This window comes from Monodon monoceros, unplaced genomic scaffold, assembly GCF_005190385.1.
Source record: "Monodon monoceros isolate NGI ecotype Baffin Bay Population unplaced genomic scaffold, NGI_Narwhal_1 Super_Scaffold_3, whole genome shotgun sequence".
Taxonomy (NCBI): Eukaryota; Metazoa; Chordata; class Mammalia; order Artiodactyla; family Monodontidae; genus Monodon; species Monodon monoceros.
The window spans coordinates 26,233,175-26,251,210 of NW_021703780.1; the positions used below are offsets into that span (position 1 = coordinate 26,233,175).

At 39.6% G+C, this 18,036-nt stretch overlaps 1 protein-coding gene across 18 annotated transcripts in view; it reads left to right on the forward strand.

Annotated features, from left to right (window-relative positions):
• Positions 1-18,036, forward strand: part of PKHD1 (PKHD1 ciliary IPT domain containing fibrocystin/polyductin) — a 623,301-nt gene that overhangs the window by 560,279 nt on the left and 44,986 nt on the right. The window contains exon 71 of one of the 18 annotated variants that reach the window (XM_029242351.1): positions 16,277-16,321. The exons of the other annotated variants lie outside the window; for them this stretch is intronic. The gene's annotated coding sequence lies outside the window, so the exon portion shown is untranslated. The remainder of the gene's footprint in view (positions 1-16,276; positions 16,322-18,036) is intronic. 18 annotated transcript variants of the gene reach the window in all.

The window sequence follows — 18,036 nt, forward strand, 5'->3', positions numbered from 1 at the left end:
GAAACCTGGCGAACTTTTGTTTAGATTGTTCTCTGATAGTTTCTCAGGTGACATAAACAGTACAACCTGGTAAGAACAGATGGAGACACGCAAACACTGTTTGTTAAGAATAAAGGAAAACACTAATCATTTTGCTTACCAGTAACTGGCCTGCATAATCTTACCCTTTTGTAATTTTGTAATAAATATTCTTAGTTTGACTTACTATTGGGCATGTGGTGGAAATTAAAAGGAAACCTTTACCTGTGTATACCCCAAAACATTTCGTGATGGAAATTCCAAACTGCCCAGTATTTCTGCTATGAATGCTAGACCAATGCATCCCATACCTGTTTCAAAACTCATTTGTGCCCAAGTAAGGGCAGACCCAGCTGGGGTAAAGCCAAGTTCACTTTATTTGCATCAGTTTGCCCAAAGCTGATGTTTTCCTTCGCCCTTTTTAAATTTTTTCATATTTCTCCACAAGAAACCGGTTGTCAGGCAGGAGGCTCTGTTCTCTAATGACACAAAATCTGCCAAACCAAACCTTTTCCTCCTGCAAGACTTTAGTAGATTTCATTTTTAAGTGTGGAGTCACTGCTTTGTGAATTGCTAATACCAATTTGTCTTTCTTTTTTTTCTCTCCACTGAACAATAAAGGGAATGGTTAGAGCTTTAACAACCAAGACATAAATAAGGAAAACAGCTCGAAAGCAGAACACTGCGTAGCTGTTAAACGATCAGCTCTTTTCAGATCCTCCATAAGGATTAAGGACTAAATGAACCTTTTCACATATTGTTACTCAGACACAAGGCACAGAATCAACTTCATTCTTCTCCTTTGAACCAAAACGACAATCATACTGGGAAGCCCCCCCCACCATCCCCTGAGTCAATTAAAGATTCTGTTACTGGAGTTATTTTAAATGGGTGTGTTTAAAGCACTAGGGGACAGATTGTAGGATATAATCCTCAACTGACAGGGGGGAATGTACTAAAAGTCCCCCAGGAGATCACCCATCTTCATGTTTGTGAGACACATGGTCACAGAGATGGACAAACCAATTTGAATGAGATAAGAAAAGCCAAGCTTTTTCTACCCTTCCCCCAAATCCTCAGCCACCTCACAAGCTGAACCTTTCAAATACACTTAGTGCTGAGGCAATTTGACATGGGTGGTAGATTAACACACACACACAATACAAACAGGGAGGGCACCTCCCTTATTGATGCCAAGTTCACAGAATCAGCTGCTACACTAGTCTAGAAGCCAGCTTGGGAAGACCAGAATTGTATCTTCGACTGTCTGTCTTTATTTTAGGGCTCAACTGGGACTCCAGGAGAAGAAAGTTCCATAGGTTCTTGAAAAGTCCTGAGATTGATGAATTTGGTATTCGGGTTTTTGTTTTTGTTTTTTTGGGAGGTTGTTGTTCTTAAGTAAGGGGAAAAAAAACATCTTCAAAGTATGTCTGTTGTTTTTGTTTTTGTTTCTAAATTGTGGTGGTATTCAGAGGACATTGGTAGGGAGGAATCCAACGAGGGTTTGTAGGAGAACAGGATTCACCCAGATCCAGATATAAAAGCAGAAACCTTGGCTACCCTTCTAATTTCTACATTTCCTCTTGATGTTATTATTTACAACCCTCCTCATTCTTGTACCTTCACTCGCTGGTTATATGGTAAAATTTACAGGAAGAAACAGAGAGAAACTGATCTCTACAGGCACACAGTCATGGGTTTTAGTGTCTATTTGTGTAGCCCATCCTTATGCAGCACGAAGGGAAGATATCTCCTACTTTCTGCTGAAAAGGAGACCACCAGGCTAAGAACAGAGGAGTCTGGTGCATCCGCATGATCTAACAAGACTTTCTTGTTCTTCTTTTTAGCCCCCCATAAAAAACAATGGAGTTAGAAAATGATTTGAAAATAAGTTGCTTAGAGATAGTTTCTCTTGGGCTAGGAAGTGAATATGTGCATTTGTTTCCAAAGTTTTCATGTACTCTAAGCCCAAATACACAGTAAAGCCCAAGTGTCCATTCTGAAACCCAGCCATCCCACAAGGCTTTATGTTCTTTACCCAATATCTCTTATTTTTTGCATGTTCCCACCCCAGTTTCACACCAAAATGAATCAGTGCGCAGATTTCAATAGCATCCATTTGAATCATTACTGTAGGATGTGGAAAATAAGAAGTACGAATTTTTTTCCCTTAGATTTTATTATTTACTTTGATTAGTTTTAGCCCTACACATTTTTGGAAATCTTGGTGTTATACTTTGTGTTGACGTACATTTAATTTACTCAGATTTGCCACAGAATATGTTGGTTTTCTTCTTGACATTATCAAGCTTTTTATTAAAATAAAGAATACTTGTGCCCCTTTGGTTGAGACAAAAGACCTGACATCATTGAGAGAAGTAAAAGCATAGGAAGTTGTCAAAATAGTAAATATTGATTATGAATATTCATAGTGTCTCATACTTGGTCGTTTCAAGTGCAGTTAGAAAAGGAAAGTAAAAAATAGCCTCTCTCCAGGAAGTATTCTGTGAAGAAATAGAAATTAAATTTTGGTCGGGATATAGGTATATCTACTTTATGGAAAACCTACGTTTCGTGAGAACAGGGATTGTCCCAGGAATTCATGAACAGTTTTTAAGAGATGAGAAAACTCAAATCCAGAAACAGAGCTGATAATCTGGAACCAGTATATATTCTAAAGTCACATAAGTCCTTTCAAAACCTAGTGCAAAGTACCGTAAAAAAAATTTTCAGCTTTTGGTTCCGGGGGGATGGGTGGCTTATACAATTTCCTTATGGAACTATTTTGTTCTGCCTGTCTGCATTAATGCAGGCTATTGGAGCATACATCTCAAAGTTCCCAAGGATATCTCCTCCTGCCATTTATTGGTTTCTTGGAAGAACTTTTAATTTTCCAGAATAATTTTTCAGCACATTCATTACCTTTTTTGTTTTTTTTTCACATAACGCACATACACAAGAACATTTTGTGGAAATAGCCATGTACTTTCCCATGGTTTCTAGCCAATTATAAATAACTTTTGAAGTGCAGAAAAGAAGGACAAGGAGGTTATTAATTTGGAACCTACTCATAAACTATGAGTAGCTTATAAATCGCTTAATAGCAATATCATTAAAATTATCAGTGTAACATATTGGGTAAAATATGTTCAGAGATGCTTTCGACCATCTATGTGTCTCTTTGAATAAATGAGCACTCGCTAAGGAACTTGTAAATCACACGTGCCCATGCACTCATTTGCCAAATTGATAGCTCCAAATATGTATATCAGCTATTTATGCATCCACTTATATGGCTCTGTAGAAGTATATTCTTGTGTCTTTAATTATTCTGATGGTCTTGTATGTTGAATATATATGTGGCGCAAAGAAAAGGTAAAGTTTTTTGTAAAACTTAGGATTCCTTTCTTGTCCTCTGCGTGTTAGTTAATTAATGACTGTTATCCCCTTTTGGAGATTGATGAGATATTGACCTTTTTTCCACCCTATGCCAGTATATTACCATGTACACACAGTTTGCCAATGTGCCTACCACTGTGCCTTGAGCAGAACTGATGCTAAACCAAGTTTGTTTAACTATGTCTCATTTCTTCCTCTAATTTGTTTACCCTTAAGATCTGATGGAGTGTTGAGTGATCTGAAAGATCTAGCCTCATCTTTACTCAAGGCCTCTCTTTTCCATGTTTGAAAACTCTGGGTAAATGAATCTCTGATGTCCACAGTAAAAAGTAGGACAACACACCTTCCCGATCATGGCCTGCATCTTGTGCCTAATATCAAAAGAGAGAGTAGGGTCGCCTTTTCTAAAATAGCAGTCAGGTTTTTGAAATGGTTTCCTGCTGGGGGAGTGGAGTAGTAGATAAAGTTTCTTTTCTTTCTTTCTTTCTTTTTTTTCTTTTTTTTTTGTAGCTACTAAAAATACAAACCAAGAAAAAAAAATCTAAAGTTCTACTTGTTTTGTGCTTTCCTGAATTTCTAATCTCATTGACTTCACTTCAATGGATAGAACTACCCTCCCACCTTGGGCAGTCAATCATGCCACATGGGGCAGGAGCCCTCAAGCTGGGGCTATTGGATCCAGTGAAGAAAATACTATGAACTGTAAATCAAAGATGATGTCTAGTTTATGAGAATTTTGCCTGAAGACACAATTTTAGTCCCCAAAGCCTCTTTGCTAAAGCATTTATTACGGATTCCTAATTCCTCTTGCAAACTTAGTTAATACTCATGGATATCTTTTGCATACAGAGCAGGGCACATGCTATCAGAACTGATGTGTCTGCCTGACAAGTACAGAGCAGAGCGGAGTCAATTACAGAGAGGAAAGCGGGCAGCTAAATGGTATGCTGCCTAAACAGAGCCTAGCAGATCTATTCACTCTGGGAGCCAGTCTTGACATTCTGTGCCGTATGACCATCTTCCTAGGACCACCAGCTGGAGAGTTCACACTTTGAGAAGTAGTAGTCCTCTGTATTCTCCAAAAGCAACTTCATGACCGCTTCTGAAATAATTAGAAAACATACGCTCCCTTCAGATCAGCTTCCTTCAAGCAAGTGTTTATTTCATATTTCTGAAGTTCTGTGGCTTGATTTCACTTGAAAGTCAACATTCTTGGTCTCCTCCCCTTTCCCAGCATGTTTAAGTTGAGATGGTGCTCTTTCTTGTTTCCTTAAGAGCTCTTGCCAAGTCATTGGGCATGTGTCTTTTGTTCATTTTCTGGGAGTCCTCAATGAATATGTGCCTTGATTCTCCCAATTTGTGAAAAAAAAGAAAGCTCACTTTTGTTTCACGTGTACTGAGTTATTTTCATTCACAAAGGTGTCTAATATTGGTGCCTTATGAATGATTGGAAAGATCAGGCTCCACAGACTTTTAAAAACGTCTTCCATCCTTCCTCATCCCCAGCTCCACATGAAGACATGGTTGACTAAGGGGAAGGAGGGGGGTGAGGGATAAATTAGGAGCATGGGATTAACAGACACACGCCACTACATATAAAATAGATAAACAACAAGGATTTACTGTATAGCACAGGGAGCTATAGTCAATATCTTGTAATAACCTACAAAGGAAAAGAATCTGAAAAATATATATATGTTGTGTGTGTATATATCTACCTATATCTATATATCTACCTATATCTACATATCTATATCTATATCTATATATCTATATCTATCTATATAGATAGATATAGATATAACTGAATCACTTTGCTGTATACCTGAAACTAACACAATATTGTAAGTCAACTTTACTTCAATAAAAAGAAGTTAAAAAAAAAGACATGGTTGACTAAACCTTAAGTTCACTAGTCAGATTCTCCCACCTCTGATTACCTGTCACATCCTATTGCAACAGAATTCTGAAAACAGAGATTTCTATATCCTAGTCCTAGCCAAAACTACTTTAAACAAAATCTTAAATAACCAAATTCTGGAGACTTCCCTGGCGGTCCAGCGGTTAAGACTCTACGCTTCCACTGCAGGGGGCACAGATTCGACCTCTGGTCCGGGAACGAAGATCCCGCATGACGCATGGCACAGCCAAAAATAAATAATAACCAAATTCTGAACTTATAGAGGCATATGGATAGCTCCTTGAGAGCTTCTTGAAGTACATTTCGACCTAGATAGAAGCAAAATGTGTTCTCTTTTGAAATATGCAATATTTTCCCAACTCTCAGAAAAATGTATTTTTATTGCATCCATTTAAGTGTACCCATCAAAAAAAACCAGGTCTGGAACCCAAACCTCCAAGCCCCACTCCTACTTACCCCCTCTCACCACACTCAGCGTTTGCTTTGTTCATTTGGTAGTCACCACATACTGCCATTTTATTGTTAGTTTGTTTTTTCTCTTTTGGATATATCCCCTATTAAATCCAAGACCTAGGAAGGTGCCAAGAGTTCTCTCTCTTCTATTAGCTCTCTGGATTCCCAGTTCAGGTTTAATTACTCCAAGCCTACTCGGCGCTAGAGTTTGCCCAGGTACATGTGACTGTGCAGCTGAGAGCCAGGACTGACTTGATGCTCTGGCTTAAGACGATAGATGTCAGTGAGAAAAAGAATTGTGTTGTAAACAGTCCCTTAGAAACCCTATCCTGGAGGTGAGCCAACCAGGAGGGGAAACTAGTCCCAGCTTCAGGTAGAGCCTTCCCCTGCTTTCCTCCAGCCCGGTCTCCTTGAGTTGAGGTATCGTGAAGGGCCCAGGACTCTGTGCCCAAAAGGGCACTCTGAAATTTTCAGCACAAGCTACTGAAGAAGGGATGAGATATTTACTTGGACTAATTTCGGTGTCAGAAAGAGAAACTCAGAGTAATAGACTGAAGAATGCCTGGAGTTGAGGAGTCAGGTTAGTTTCTTCAATGTACCAAAGAGTCTTTTACTTTTCCTGCTACCGGAAGGGACACACTGAGCCTCAGAGTTCTGCCTTTTTGCTGCTCCATCCTGCACTTTTCCTTCCTTCGATGGTGTTCCTCTCAGGTTTCTTGTGTCCATATACTTTCTCTCTCCCTCTCAACTTTTTCTTTTCTCCTTCCAGTTCCAAAAGCTTTCCTTTAAGTACTAGATATGAATTCATACTGAAGGATCAACGTCTGATAACAATTGTGCCGAGAAGGAAAACTGCATACATGATATTCAAAAACATGAAAATAAAAGATTGAAAACAGTAAAGCAAGTCCATGTGAATTCCAGGAATTAACATAGGGGAATATAGTTAGGGGAGAGTGGCTCAACCAAGACCCCTAACCTTGTGCAAGGTAGGCAATACCCTGCGGGTGTAGTCTCTGCATGAGAAAGTCCTTACCATGGCACTTTCCCCTGAAGATACCCATCCCCCAACACACACCCAGTGTAAACCTTGAAGGGGATGACGAATATGGAAAAATATATGATTCACTGTCTGAGAATCAGAGGCTTTCTAATGGAATGGTGCCACGCAAAGAGCCATTTTATCTTCCAATAATCCCACATTTCATGTCAGACTGGTGGTGTCGTCCTCCCCATTCCCTTATTTTAATATATAATTCAGATTTGGCGATTCACAAACCACGTAAGATCATTTATCTTGCCTATAACAAGTGCTCATTCATCCATTTGTATTAAGCAATTGAATGCTTTCTGCTAGCTAGGCACTCTGACAGGTCACAGAGAAGTGCTTACCAGCCCCGGTGCCCTACTGCACTGCAGTGTTTATTCACATATTCAGTGAATATCTACTGAGCCGGCACTTTATGCCAAACACCGTTTTCACCATGTGAATGCAGTGGGCAACATGGCAAAGTCCCTGTGTACACGTAGGAGGGCTTTGTGTGTGTTTGTTTTACAAAGAATTTCCAAACTTTGGTCACAAAGAATTTTCCAAAAAATCCTTAACGAGAAGGCACTCTCACTTATTTGCATTCTAATATACTCTTCTGTGGGGAAGGAGTTTTAGCTATTTCCCCATATTATTCCGTGAGAGTATGTCACACAGGAGAGCATTAGAATTATCATGTTGTGCGTGAAACATTTTTGGCAGCTCTTTTTGAAATGAAACTGAGTAGGTTTTAGAATGAACACCCTTCAAACTCATTCAATCTATTATACTAAGTTCAGAAAACAGTCTTTTAGAATGATGGCAACCCCCATCAACACCAGACTTAAAACAATGATTCTCAGTACTTGGCTGGATTCTTAGCATGCCTTCGACATCGGCTGCCATCCGATAGAGTTCTGAGTGCATTTGCTATCATCCAATGACCTTAGATATGGATAACTCTAGAGAAAGCCTTATCGTTATCATCACTCTTACACTCCATCCTCAAAGACTTTACCCTGCTGTAAGGAATGATGAATGAATGAATGATAGAATCTGAACTGAGATCTGTCTGAATCCCTCATACTAGCTTTTGTTTGATCTTGGTGAAGATGGGAGGGCTTGATGGTTGTGTTATTGAAAATTCTTCTTGCATTTCCTAATCTTTGCTACTTTTTTTTCACACCTCGGGTACATTTCTTCCATCCTACATCTGTAATTTGATTCCTCTTTAATAAAGGTTTGTCATCAAATGCTTGAAGTTTGGTAACCATCCTAGCAAATCCAGACATCTGTAATTACAGAATTTGAAAAAAAAAAATAGAACTAATAACCTCATCAGCCTTTTCTAGACCTTATTTTCCTAAGTGCCAAGACATTCCTTTCCCAAACCAGTGTTTCCTACTACCCCAAATTGACCTGATGAAGGACCTGCCAGGTGTTAAGTGATGCTGCCAGGTGCTAAGTGACGGAGCTAGACAGTGATATAATCCCCCTACATGACTTTCACCTTCCATCCTGTTTCATTCCTCTCTCCTCCTGGGCCCTCCCTTCCCTTCTTATCCTTCTGTTTATATTGCCCAGTACAGCCTGTCTCCAATGCGTCTCAAAACAATCATTTGATTCCATAAGTAGACATTTCAAAAATATATTAGTTAAATACGTTTGGTGTACATGAACAAAATAGCCAACTGCCGTAATTTAAAAAATTTCAACCAGTGGTGTAGGTTTTCACATTAGCATAGAGGTGAAAAGCTATCAGTTGAAGATTCCCAGGAGTAGTGAGTGAGAGAGCCTCACCCTAAAGAATGCATTTTTAAGTTCAGATCTCTCAGAATTGCAAATGTTGTACTTTACGTACAATTCCCCATGAGTCTAAGTTATGGAAAGAAAATGGAAGAGAATGGAAATGCTGGTCAGCCCAGTACTTCCTAATTGGGAAGTTACTCAACACCTTGCTAATTAGGACCACATTTTACTAGCAACAAAAGTGGCAATCGACAGAGCAAGGGCATTTTTAAAAATCAGTATCTTTATCGAGAAGCTCACTGCTCAGTGAATATGTGCTACACTGCACAGATGACTTGGAAGACCTCTGTAAGTATTGCAATACCAAGTGGAGATTAGGGAGGGGAAAGAGCCAGAAACAGTGCCAGAATTTTCACATAACATCTGTGGGTAACTTTGTGAAACCCAGATAAAAACAAGTTTCTCAATATTTCCAGGAATTAAATATAATCTTCAGTAAAAAACTGTGGGAACTTAGTGCAGGAGCAACAAAGGGGATTTAATGCATTTTAAAAGGCAAAAGGCCTTACACTGTCGGAAATGATTAGGTTTAAAAGTGGTGAATTGGAGATCTCTGAACATAGACAGACATTGATTTGCCTTTTCCAAGAAATTTACCCTGGCTTAACCACTTCCTATAATTCTTAGCTTGTTATATTCCCGACTTTAATGCATAGAATCCCATGCAATTCCGCCCTTGTTTGTAAATTGCACGTCAGTTGCTGGCTGTGTTTATGTCTCATTTCCTTTATCATGTTACAACTAAGCAGCCGCATGTTTCCTCCTCACCCGGCTCCTCTCATCCCATGGAGGGCTGAGCTGTGCGTGGTGTGCAGTCAGAAATGCCTATTGAATGAACTTCTTGTCTCTGTTGATCCTATTAACCAGATAATTGCCTAATCTCCACTTGGCTTTGTGCTCTATAGGCCCAACATAACAGGTGAAGTGAATAAAAGCTCTCTTCAAGCGAATACTCTCATGAATGGGGTCTTTTTCTGAGAGGGCATGGTCGCCTGGACCTTTGGAAGACAATGTTCATCTCACACCAATGAGCAGATTAGACCCAGAGCAAAGTTGACCCAAAAGATCAGCTTTAGTATCAACACAAACAAATCTTTATAGAGGAGAAGTCAGGGTGAGACTGCCTCCCCAACTGGGCTTTCCGCTTTCCATCATCTCCACTTTATTCTGAGCGAACATCTGAACCGCAGACATTTCCAATCACCCTCAACACTGTTTACTTGGGCTGAGGCAAAACTCAATAAGATTGATTCCAAGTTACCGAGCCAGATATACAGAAGAGGAGAGCCATGGCATGAATGCAGATAGAGAGGGAGAGAGAGAAGAAAGGAAAAGAAAAACAGGTTGCTAAACATGTCATGAGACTGTGGGAGATATACTGCCTCTGAACAAACCCATTGCATTGGAGACTCTGAGTTAATCAGATACAGTTACCCAGCATTTCAGGGACTTTCTACTACTGAAGGTCAAGAATGCTCACTTGGAGAAAGTTATTTCAAGCAGCTACCTGTGTGTCTTATATACCAACCCTTGATACATACAAATATAAATATGTGGCCCATCATCATATTTTCATATTGGGTAACTACAGAGAATATTTTGGCAAGGGTGCTCAATCTAAAAATGTTCAATTTTAATCAGTTTGAACTATGGTCTGTCTTTCTGTGAACTGAAAGCCACCAATCAATTTTCCTTTATCTTTTTTTCTGTTTTTCTTACCCAAGGCAATGCCTTTTGTAAAAGGGTATTTATTTTTAATGGATTTTTTAATGAATTTTTCAGTCAAGCTATTAATAATGCCATTAATTATAGGCAGCTTGTATTAAAGTGCACGCTGGCCTCTTAATCCTGACCCCCAGCTATTGGCTTGCAGCTAATCCAGCCTGGTGCTTGGCGGAGAAGGGCAGGACTCAGCCAGCGGCTGCTAGGAAACAGCATGGGGAAGGAGGAGGGCTCGAATAGAACGTTTCTCTCTTCTTTGCCAGAGGGCCTGCAAGTTTCAAGCCAGATGATGTGTGAGTGGGGAGGAGGGATAATCCCGCGGATGCTGTGCGAGCACTTAGGAGGAACTTCCCAGTGGAAGGGCTTTGCTCTGCCTTCAAGGCCTGGCCGGTGTGATAACCCCACAGGAACACTGCGCACCCTCACCTGAGGCGGTTCTGTGCGACGGCCTCGGTTTCAATCTGTTTAAATCGACCAGACAGAAGCCTCAGCCACATAATGGATTCCAATCCCTGGCTTGCTTGCTTTCTCCACCCAGCTTCCCAGTGTTCGGAAAAGTGCTTCATTGCCATTTGCTTTCAAGATGCTTCCACGTTTTAGGATTTCATCTATCAGTGAAAATGCTTCTGTGGGTTTATGGCCATGGGTGTGTGGTGTGTTTTTAAGAACGTTGGCAGGTAGCATGAGCAAGCTATTAGGTTTCGGTGAGTAACAGCAAGCTTTCGGAAGTCTTTTGTTGATTGTTCTGGTTGACATAAAGTTGCATCTGAAGGAAGAAAGCCAGTTTAATCTGAAGCCAGAAGAAGAAAGGCTTCAAGGGACCACAGCAGCCCAAACCGGAGAAAGGAATTGTCAGCAGTAACAGCTAGAAAATGGTAAAAGTAGACATACAATAGTGGAAGTGGACAAATGAATAAAATGTTTACCATGATCACGAGGTGAAAAGGCAGGAAAATAGGAACTCGTGGGTCTTCCTGACAGCAACTTACTTTGTCTCTCAAAGGGAGTGGTTGCATGCAATCGGTATGGGAGAAAATATTGTTTCTAATAACAAATCCATTCTAATCAAAATAAACAATAATCCTAGTGGCATTAATCTCTGAGGGACAAGGTTAGAGCTATTTTCTGGTGCCATGGTTTTGACATAAACCGACCTGAAAACTCACTTTTAATTAATACACAAAGTCAAGTCTGGGTTCAGTTCTTCAAAGAAATGAAAAAAAATGTTAAGGGGTTTATTTCACGTTGGATTATGATAAATATTTACATTATGTATAGAAATGGAAGAGTTTCATAGGGAATTGATTCCAGCATCAACTGATTTATTAATGACCTTTTATTTTTTCAACTATAAACATGATCAGTTTCTCATCTGCCTGAAAGGATTTCTGACGTTAAAAGTACAAGTGTATTAATGGGTTGCTTTTACTATGACAAATTGGAATAATATCGTCACATTAGATTAAATTGCTTCTTCATGTAACCAGTGTATATTATGTAGCTTGCATGAGTCTGGGATTGTGCTCTATTTTGAGGATGAAGTGATAAAACAAAAACAGCATAGTTCTACCCTTACAGAGCTTAAAGTTACCCGAGGTGCCTTGGTAATGCTAACATCTATCCTCCTCTTCAAAAGTTTTTTCCCCCGCCCCCTGCCTGAACCATATAGGGAATGAAAGTTAATTCAGGGTTTGATAGTACACACGCCGGAAACCACAACCAAATTGTTCCTAGAGAATGCTGGAGATGTCCAATGTCAAAGACTCAGAACATAACTTGTTTCCTCTTTTACTTCTACCTTTGATGAGTATAGAATTTTTTTGATAAAACTAAGAGCATGTGTCTTTATTCATCTAAGACAGTCCTCTCTGATGATATCTCTATGGAATTATCATATGGAAGAGTTTTATGGGCCATTAACTTACTACTAGTGGGAGCTGGGCTCCAGGGTCTGCCTGTCACGTTAATTTTTGAGGTCACCTATGCCAGGAAATATGAAGAAATCCCCTCTCTGGCTCATCTCCATGTGGCTATGTCTGTGCTCTTTCAAGCTCGAGGTACTTGATGGTCAAGCCATCCACTGAACTCTGGACAGAGTAAAGAGAAATGTCCTTCATATGCCCCCAATCGCTAGGCAATTTACCTTATTTTCTTGGTATATGGAAGAATTTGGTTTGTGATTTCAGAGGATAAGCAGACTTCTGTATATTACCAGTAGTTCCTATGTTTGAATTCCCCCCAAAAGAAATCCTTGGGGAGCAAAGACTGTATTCTTTTTCTTCTTGGGCTTCTCAGTCTCCAGCACAGCACAGGCAAAGGCAGAGAGTTGGCATTCAGAACACTCAAGTGAATGAGAGCGAAAAGTGAAAGTCTGAAATGAAATGAAGGTAAAGGAAGATGGGAGGAAATTTTAATCTTCTCAGGAAAGCTGGTTTCTATGAAAGTGGTCACTGAACAATTTGATCCTTTTATTCTGTATTTTGATCCCTAACTTAACCATCCACAAGTTGGATAAGCTTGAACATCTTCTCTAACCTCTCTAGCCTACTGTTTCCTCATCTTTAAAATGGGAATAAAAATCCCTACTTCTCAGGGTGATGCAACTTAATGAGAGAAAAGTCCCCATGAAAGGCGATGAATGGGAGCTCAGACTATGGTCAGAAGCCCGTTATTACCCTGTTGCTTCCTGATACATCGTAAATTAAACTCATACCACGTGGTATTCATTTTTTTAGCGTGTCCATTCCCAGGAAAATGACTCTGCCTGCTGCTTGATGGAACTCCTATGCCTTATTGCATGTGTTGATGTTGCTGGAGATTAGACCTCATTGGTCATTGTACTGATGCCACTGTACTTGAAGCCAGCTTCATACAATTAAGAGATGCAAAGGCAAACAGAGTTCTCAGCTAACCATTACATAGAGCCTTCTGAGCACCTTTGTGAATTTGCATGTGCTTAAAAAATATATGGACTCATTTTTTAATTTAAGGAGCTTGCTGTTACCTGTGGCTTATCAGGGTCCAAATTCAAAATCAAACTCGGCTGAGACAAGGCACTGCAATCAGATTACTGTCACTTTGCGACTTGACTGGAGATGAGGGAGAGCCTACGCAATTGTAATTTTAGGAGCACCTGATTTGAAACTCACTAAAGAAATACTCCCTTCTCACATCTGTGAGCTGGGCATTCTCCCCACTAGATTCACGGGTTTGTAAACTGTGTCTTAAGACAAGCAGTAGAATGAAATTAGATTGGTGGTGACAGACTCAAGACGTAATAAAGGCCAAGATTACGTGGATGTGCCAGTGGTGTCTCCCTTTAGAAGATGCTGCTGTTGAAGAGTCTTTGTGAGTTTAGTTGTCCCAGAGTGCTTGGGGTTTTCTTTGTTTTAGTGTTCTGTATTGATCAAACATTTCCAAATCTTCCAGAACAAAGGGAACCATAAATGTACCTAGCTGATTTCAAGTGCCTTGGTGGTTTGATCATGTATCCAAAATTCTAACTGCCTATCCTTCAGACTTTTTCCTGGGAAGCAGGCTTCCTGTTGCTATGGTGGGGTCAACCTCACAGTTGCCTTAAAGTTCAACTTTGGATGTTAGCTTTATTATCAAGCCAGACCAGTCAGAGTCCTAGAAGGTAGTAGTTCATTTAAATGCTTGTAGAACAGATTAGGCTGTGAATAAGACAGAGAGTGCTTCTCTTATCTAGCATTTATTTTGGGATAAATAAAGGACTCAGAGGCCCAACTGTTCTGATAACAAAAGATGCTTTTAGTTAGTTGTGCAATGTGCATATGTATTTTATGTCCCTGTTCATGCCAGTTCTTCAATGTTCTTCTTTCAATTTTATCACCAGCTTTCATATTTTTTATGTTTTGATTGGTTACGTGTAAAGCCAATTGGCATTTCTAGAAAAATTTTCTAAAGAGAAGTTTTGTGAAAATTGTGTCATAATCTCTGAATTCACCTTAGTTTTACATGACTGTGTTATTGACTATATTCTTAGTCTTTCTCCTGTGTGGGAGATACTGCAATTTTATATACTGTGGACACTTGACGAATGTAAACCCTATACTTAAATATATTTAAAATAAATCAGGTAGGAGCTAAGATAAATTTTTCGAAGATAAGATTGAGAAGGATCTAGTTATTTTTCCAAGGGGTGCAAAATAAAACAGAATTTTTTGGTGCATCAAGGTTGGAATCATCAGGTAAGACATTATGGAACTTCAGCCTGTGTTTATGGATGGAATCCTGTATGAAAGTCATGACACCACCTATAACCCTGACTCCCTTTGCCCACTCCCTTGTTCAATACGCCATGCCGGTGCTCTGGTGCCGTATAAGATGGAAGTCCTTGCTTTCACATAGCATCTCAGCTGGAGTTTACAAACTGCCTCTATACTCGTTTCTTCATACCATCCATGCAATATATAGGAAAGGTACTGTTATCTCCATCTATAGATTAGGAAATTCAAGCTCAGAAATTTCAAGTGATGCCAACCATCCCATAACTTTAAGTGGCAGAGTTAGGATTTGATCCCAGATTATCTGAGTCCCCGTCCACTGCACTTTGTGTCATTCTGAGTTATACTCATGGTAGTTAATCTTGGCAGAATGTGTGAACCTTTCCTAGAATGTGTTAGTTTCCTTTCAACCCTAGCATTCTGATTGTGTTTCTGGACCACGCTGGAATGTTTAGTCTATGCTGTGAGGAATATGAGGGTCCCAGCTACAACATCTTTCTCTTGCCTTGAAAGCACTAGATATATTTCTCACGGGGCTTCTGGTTCCACATCAGAAAAGAGAGGAAGGATATATATAGCATCGGTAATGGAAGATTGTCAAAATTAAAACTAAATCCTTGAGCAAATCCAGCTCATTAAAATCATAAATTAGTCAATTAAGGAAGGATAGGCAATTTCCCCAGGATGTCTTAGAAAATCAAATGGTAAACTAAGGATTCTGAAAAAAAAGGTGATGGACCAAAATGAGTTCTTGAATCATTACAGGCCTGTTGAGTTCAGTCTCTCACACAACTGCTGGTGGGTGGTAAGGGATGGAGGAGGCATAGGGGATGATGCAAGCTGTATTACAGTCTCCAATTCAAGGTGAGCAAACTAGGAAAATGACTCCTGTTCAGACGCAATCAGGGAAAAGGAATTAGTCTTTCTGGAATCCTCTTCCCTCCATGTTTCAATTAATTTGTTGGCAGGGTGAATAAGTATGTTGCCAAATTCTTCTCTCTTTGTACCTTGTCAGTCTCTCTCTCTCTCTTTCTTTCTCTGACTTTTAATAACCTTCAAAGGAAATGTACATGATTGTATTGTCAAATCTGATATTCAGTTGGTAAATCTATAACTACTTCAAATCCTTGATCTGTATGCTTGTTTTTCTTGTTCATCCTTGCCCGTTTTTTCTCTTCCATCCTGTTGGCATGTCTTTAACAAAAATATCTTTAAGGTTCTCCGGAAAATACTCTGATATTGTTCTCAATCCTACTTCTTTCCTTTCCCTATGGAAGTTTCAAATGGCTGATGCTTTATTGTTTCGTGTGGCTTACTAGTTATTTAACTTTGACAAAGCTGGGTTATGGATTCAAGGGAAGGAAAGAGGAAAAGAACAAAAGGAGTCCAGTTCATGCTTGAGATTCTGTCTTTCCAGTGGGACTGTGTTTTTGTTTGTTCTTCAGAGGAATGATGAATACGGATCAGACTAAATCTAAGACCCACAGGGAAGATGTATGTACTATAAAATTCTTTGGGTCCCGAACAGGGTAACACACTTTATGATTTCAAAAAGTACTGATGAATCTCAGTAGAGACCAGGGGAACATTTTTTTTAAAAAGCAAAGTAAATAAAATACCCCAGGGATTAGATTTCTCTCTCTTGTCTCACCTTCTCTGTTTTCTCTTATCTCTTTGTAGCCTCCACCCTTCCAATACTCTCCAGGGAAATACACAATCCCCAAGGTGAGAGCAACAATAAAAATGACACTCAGTGAGTTTTCAGAGGAAACAAAGGCTATACTTGTGTACAAAATCTGTTTTATTGGCTCTATTGAACAGACTCCTTCCATGGAGCCTTGTGCATATCAGGAACTGGGATGTGGCTCCTGGAATACAAGACTGTCCTATGGAATCCTGGCAGGTGAAAGCAATTCAGACTTTCAGTTCTATCTGATTTCAGCACGTACATATGGACACGTTGGTATAACATAACTGCGGAATAGTTGGTGGAAAGGGCCATACATATAAACACCTACATAAGGTGATTTGATATGTCCGTTCCTTCTACCTTACAGCTTTGCTGGCCATAAAGAAAAACTGGAATGTCTAACAATAAATTTCAATATATGTATGTATATATAATTTTACTCTACAGTCACCTTTAAAGAACAAATTGATAAACATTAACCTTACCTCATTTGAATGAGCCACAAGAAAATAAAAAGCTAAAGGATGACTTCACTTTTGTTTTGATAAGTTCTTTTCCTCTTGGCAACAAGATACTCTCCGACAGTACAGCATGGTCTATGTAGTCTAATCTAGTCCATCCCAGGGGTAGCAGAGCTGTTCAGTAAAGGACCAGGTCGTAAATATTTCAGGCTTTGTAGGCCATACGATGTCTGTGTGAACTACTCACCTCTGCCCTTGTAGTGCAAAGGAAGCCACAGATAATGTGTAAATAAATGGCTGTGGTTGTGTTCTAATAAAACTTCAAAAAATCTACAAACAGTTAATGCTGGAGAGGGTGTGGAGAAAAGGGAACCCTTTTGCACTGTTGGTGGGAATGTAAATTGATACAGTCACTATGGAGAACAGTATGGAGTTTCCTTAAAAAACTAAAAATAGAACTACCATATGACCCCACAATCCCACGACTGGTATATCCCATATACCCTGAGAAAACCATAATTCAAAAGGACAAATGTACCCCAATGTTCATTGCAGCACTATTTACAATAGCCAGGACATGGAAACAACCTAAGTGTCCAATGATAGATGAATGGATAAAGAAGATGTGGTACATATATACAATGGAATATTACTCAGCCATAAAAAGGAATGAAATTGGGTCATTTGTAGAGATGTGGATGGACCTAGAGTCTGTCATACAGAGTGAAGTAAGCCAGAAAGAGAAAAACGAATATCGTATATTAACGCATATAAGTGGAAGCTAGGAAAATGGTACAGATGAACCTATTTTAGGGCAGGAATAGAGACACAGACGTAGAGAACAGACACGGGGGGGAAGGGGAGGATGGGACGAATTGGGAGATTAGGTTTGACATAAGTACACTACCATGTGTAAAATAGATACCATGTGTAAAATAGATAGTAAAATAGATAGCCTAGTGGGAACCTGCTGTATAGCAGACGGAGCACAGCTCAGTGCTCTGTGATGACCTAGATGGGGGTGGGGGGAGGAAGGGGGTGAAGGAGGTCCAAGAGGGAGGGGATATAGTTACAGCTGATTCACTTCATCATACAACAGAAACTAACACAACATTGTAAAGCAGTCTTACTCCAATTAAAAAAAAAAACAAACAGATGGCAGCCTGCCCATGGGCCATAATTTGCTAAACCCTTATCTACCCCATGGCCTATGAGGTATGGTGTGGAGAAAAATGCCTCACCCATTTTTGATACTAATACACAATGTTGCAGTTAATGTAATCCAAAGT